The sequence below is a fragment of the Egretta garzetta genome, unplaced genomic scaffold, assembly GCF_000687185.1.
Source record: "Egretta garzetta isolate BGI_Z169 unplaced genomic scaffold, ASM68718v1 scaffold297, whole genome shotgun sequence".
Classification (NCBI taxonomy): domain Eukaryota; kingdom Metazoa; phylum Chordata; class Aves; order Pelecaniformes; family Ardeidae; genus Egretta; species Egretta garzetta.
The window spans coordinates 739867-744946 of NW_009260410.1; the positions used below are offsets into that span (position 1 = coordinate 739867).

At 39.6% G+C, this 5080-nt stretch overlaps 1 protein-coding gene across 1 annotated transcript in view; it reads left to right on the forward strand.

Moving 5' to 3' along the window:
* Positions 1–2303: 2303 nt before the first annotated feature.
* Positions 2304–5080, forward strand: part of TRAK2 (trafficking kinesin protein 2) — a 29233-nt gene continuing 26456 nt past the window's right edge. Inside the window, exon 1 of the mRNA XM_035899060.1 lies at positions 2304–2378. The gene's annotated coding sequence lies outside the window, so the exon portion shown is untranslated. The remainder of the gene's footprint in view (positions 2379–5080) is intronic.

The window sequence follows — 5080 nt, forward strand, 5'->3', positions numbered from 1 at the left end:
CCCGCGGCCGGACGTGCGGCGCGGGGGAAGCTGTGCGGTCCCGAGTGGCGTACCCTCCCGGCGGGAGGGGGGAGGTAGATAAAGAATTCCTCTTCCTTTCTTGTGTTGCAGCGGACAGAACTCTTTTCGCGCTGGTAACGTATTATGTTAAGCTTTATCCGTTCGATATACGTGCTTCGATTGCGGCCAAATGCTGGCCTGTGACTGCAGGCGGGGTGGCTGGCGTGACCTTCAGCGTGCTCGAGAGTTCCTTCCTGCGTTAGAAGCACCCGTAATTGCATGGGCTTTCCCTGGAGGTTTATGTCACTGCTCTGAGAGGGTAAAGCTTGACGACATTTTAGTTGTGGTCCTGCTTCTATATGGATTTGAGGGCAAGGAGATTTTGGCTTCTGTCAGCTTTTTAATCACGTTATTACATTCTCGTCAGCCAATTAAACTGTTAGTAAATGCCCTTTATTCTGTCAGCCGTCCTAGTGAAAAAGTGCTATGTGAAGTTGCATCCTTGTATTTTTATTTTTTTAATGCAATCTTCAAGTGTAGGCTGTTGCATACATGCTTATTTTTTTGGTTATGTTTCAGAGTTATTGTTAACTGATTGTGAGAGTCTGATGCAAATAATATACTAGCAGATAACTTTTTACACAACATTACAAGGCAACATAGTAAATTTTAGGTTTGCTTTCAGATCAAAGAATCGTAGAATGGTTTGGGTTGGAAGGAACCTTTAGAGGTCATTTAGTCCAATCCCCTGCAATGAGCAGGGACATCTTCAACCAGATCAGGTTGCTCAGAGCCCCGTCCAGTGTGACCTTGAATGTTTCCAGGGATGGGGCATCCACCACCTCTCTAGGCAACCTGTTTCAGTGTTTCACCACCCTCACTGTAAAAAAATTCTTTTTTATATCTAGTCTGGATCTACCCTCTTTTAGTTTAAAACCATTACCCCTTGTCTTATCACAACAGGTCCTGCTAAAAAGCCTATCCCCATCTTTCTCATAAGCCCCCTTTAAGTATTGAAAGGCTGCAGTAAGGTCTCTCTGGAGCCCTCTCTTCTCCAGGGTGAGCAATCCCAACTCTCTCAGCCTTTCTTCATGGGAGAGGTGTTCCATCCCTCTGATTGTTTTTGTGGCCCTCGTCTGGACCCGCTCCAACAGGTCCGTACTTTTTGTCTTTCAAAAGATGTATTTCTGAGTAAAACCAAGTAGACTTCTTTTTAATTACACTTCTAACACTAAAGTTAAATTGAGGAAAAAAATTAATTTCCAATACCTGAAATTTGCCAACTCTCTAGTGATGGTGTCATCTCTTAGAACTGTACCAATTTATCAAATTTCTGTTAAGAGTATCTGAAAATGTGACTTAGAGTACAGTGTTGGAAAATCACAGCCTTTTCTGATGGTGGTTTGCCTCTAGTAGTGAGCTTGCTGGGATAAATGTTGTGCAGTAGGAGTGCAGTCTTTCAGGAAGGATAAATATGATTCATTGATTAATTTTCCAAGAAGATGTAAAAATTGCATTCTCACAGGGATGGTTACAAAAGAGATGACAGATCCTTTTATCTAGTTAGATTGCTGCTAATGGTAGTCTGATGACTGAGCCATATAGATCAGCCTGGTTTATTATAATAAATACAGAATTGTAACTGTTAAAATGCTGAGCACTGGCTGGGGTATATATTAAGAAACTTAAACCACTTCCTTGGGTGAATTCAGCTATGCATCAAGTGAAAGCATTAGTGATTTCAGCTAACTTAAATGTTATTTAAGTTCACTTCAAGTATCCTTTATAGAGGACAAGCTTCAATTTTAAAAGAAGCCTCTAACAACCTTTATAATGAAATATTAGCACAGCACTTGCCTCAGGAGCATATGTCACGTTTTTGTACTCTCTAACCAACAAATACTCATGACATATTCATGACAGTTTTTTTTTTTCTCTAGAAGAAGAGATTGGTTCCCTTGTGATCATAACATTACTACCTGTATACAATATTTCTTGCAGGTAGACTTTTTTTTTCCTCTAAAAAAAAAAATCTTCTTTTTTTTTCCTTATGATTGTGCATTTATGGAAAACAATTAGGAATTAATAAAACTTGATATGGGTATTTCATGTAGTCATCATTCATAGTTTCAGATTAAGTTAGACTTCCATTAAGCATATGCTGTTTTTACTCTGTGTGCTAAGGGTTATATAGACAACCTTCAAGCATGTAGGACTGAACAAAAAATCTTAACTATCAAACTGTGGTATTCAACAGTATATGTGTATACATATACATAAAGCATATATGCATGTATTTAACAGGTAGTTTTGCCACTTATGGAGAATATGGATTATGACAAATGACTGACGAGGAGAAAACATGAGTCTGGCTTGGCGTAAGTCTGGATGAACAGGGTGAGGGAACTGTTGTGGCCAGCTTCATGACCCCCTTGATATTCATCATCCTCTACGAGGTGTAATCCAGCTTCCCCTTTGAAGCCTTACTCTCACCCCAAATTAAAAAAAAGCCAGGAGATGTGTGTGGGGGGGTTGTTTTGTTTTCTTACAGTTCCTTTCTTATACCATGCTATTTATGGTTGAAGGTCTGTTGCAGGTTTGCTTATGATTATTACACTTGTTACTAGGGTTGTGTTGGTGTACTCTTTTAAATTATTTTTTTTTCCCTTACATGAGAAAAACACAAGCAGTAAGTAGGTTTCTGTAGGGATAGTAATGGCTGAAAATAACAGTTGTTAGGCACAACAGCAAGTGTTAATTGTGATAGAGAAAGTTCATGTTCACATAGGGGTTTGGGTTTTTTTTTTTAGTGTATAGTCCTTTGTCCTTCATCTCATACTATATCGTATTGAAATATTTGGCCTCTGCCTCTGAGCACTAGTCCCAGGAATGTTTTGGCGGCAATTCAGTGTGGTCGTGTTTGCTATAAGAATAGAACTGTTTCATTAACCTTGAAATGCAAAATATGTTTATTGTTATTAGCTGGCTTAACACCATTCCAATTTTAGTAATGAAAACAGTACTGTGTTAATGACTTGATGCAAATTTATTTCTAGTTGCATATTTTCATAACAGTAAAATTCGGCATCCCAGAATAATTGACTCATTCAGTTGACTTCCTTTTCAAAAATGGATGTTGCCTTATGTCTTAATTAAGTTAGAGTCTTCTTTGTTGTTGAAATTTTGTTTGTGTTAGTTGTGGCCTGAAGTCTTACATCCTGTAATTGTACAGAGGAGCAGGTCTAGTTTAGTCTTTCCAAGTGCTTGTGAGGAGACAATTGCTTTCAACAAAGGGAAAGCAGAAGGATATTTATGTTTGAGTTTGGATGTTGTCAAAACAGATGCCAGCATTTTAGATATGTTTTTAACTTTTTAGGCACAAAGAAATTAACACATACATTTGTTTGTCTACGGTTTCCAGTTGTAAAAGCAACTCATATCGCCTTTCTGATAATTCAGATTTGAATTGGAGTTCTCTGGTGGTAGAATGTCTTCAGATTGCATTCTGAAGTAAGATGGCACGGCACAACTGTCTTTTTGCACCCATCTTGAATTGTTCAAAGCGGTAGTTACAAAGATAAGACAATAATTTTTAGTATTTTATAGCTATTCCAGCTTTTCTAAGGCTTTACTCAGTATTGCTTTGGCAAGTTAATCTTGGCTGAGATCTTCTGACTCACTGAAGGAAAAATTAATAAAATCTCCTGTCATGTGGTCAGGAGAACTCATTTTTGTCTCTGCTACTAAGATTAAACCATATGCTGAAATATCAGTGGTTGAATGGAATATGTGGTTCCTACTCTTTTAGTTTTCCTTTTTTTAACCTATACACTGTGACGTCTTACCACTCATTAGACAGTTGATGTGTATTTCTCATAATGCTCTTAACATGTTTTTTTAGCCCTTCATATTTTTTTGTTGGTTATGCTTTCATTTTTGCAGTTTTCTTTGGGAGTTTGTCAGGTCTTGTTACAACACTGGTTGACCATAAGACTGTTGCTTGGGTCATAAGAGATAGCCCTCCATACTTCTTGGTATGAACGTGCATTGCCTTTCTTTCTGAGTTTCTTTTCCATTTTCCATGCACAGATGATCTATCAAACCTCAGAGCAACTTGGATTCTGTGGGGCAGATGTAAAAGACCTAGGACTTGTTCTCACTTCTACAAGGGGTCTTTTTCTTAAGTGTGCTGTAGGTACTCCTGGTTCTAGCTTATTCTTTCAAGCCACGTGATAGTTGAAATGTGAAATCACACATCATGGAGTAAAATGTGATTTAGAGAGCACAGAAATACACGGAATGAGATAGGTGTGTATGTATATAAAACGTTGCCTGATATTTCCATTTCTCTTGAGCCTTCCTTGAAGAAAGCCTCCTGAGAGCACCACTCCTCTATATAGGCCTTTCTCCAATATTTGAATTCTCCTTGGTTTTTCCATGTTCAATTAACTTATTTGTAAAAGACTCAAACATCAATGGGAAATTGGCATATGAGGGGGACAAAACTGGTAAGAAGTACATCTGTGTGTAATGAATAGAGTATAGAATCATAGAATCACTTTGGTTGGTAAAGACCTTTAAGATCATCGAGTCCAACCTTTAACCTAACCCTGCCATCCCACCACTAAACCATGGCCCTAAGCACCTCATCTATCCTTCTTTTAAATACCTCCAGGGAGGAGGACTCGACCACTTCCCTGGGCAGCCCATTCCAGAGCCTGACAACCCTTTCGGTGAAAAAGTTTTTCCTAATGTCTAGCCTAAACCTGCCCTGGCGCAGCTTCAAACCATTCCCCCTCGTCCTATCATCTGTTACCAGGGAGAAGAGGCCGACCCCCACCTCAGCCTCCTTTCAGGTAGTTGTAGAGGGCGATAAGGCCTCCCCTCAGCCTCCTCTTCTCCAGACTAAATAACCCCAGTTCCCTCAGCCGCTCCTTGTATGACTTGTGTTCCAGACCCCTCACCAGCTTGGTTGCTCTCCTCTGGACATGTTCCAGCAATGCAACATCTTTCTTGTAGTGAGGGGCCCAAAACTGAACACAGTATTCAAGGTGCGGCCTCACCAGCACCGAGTACAGGG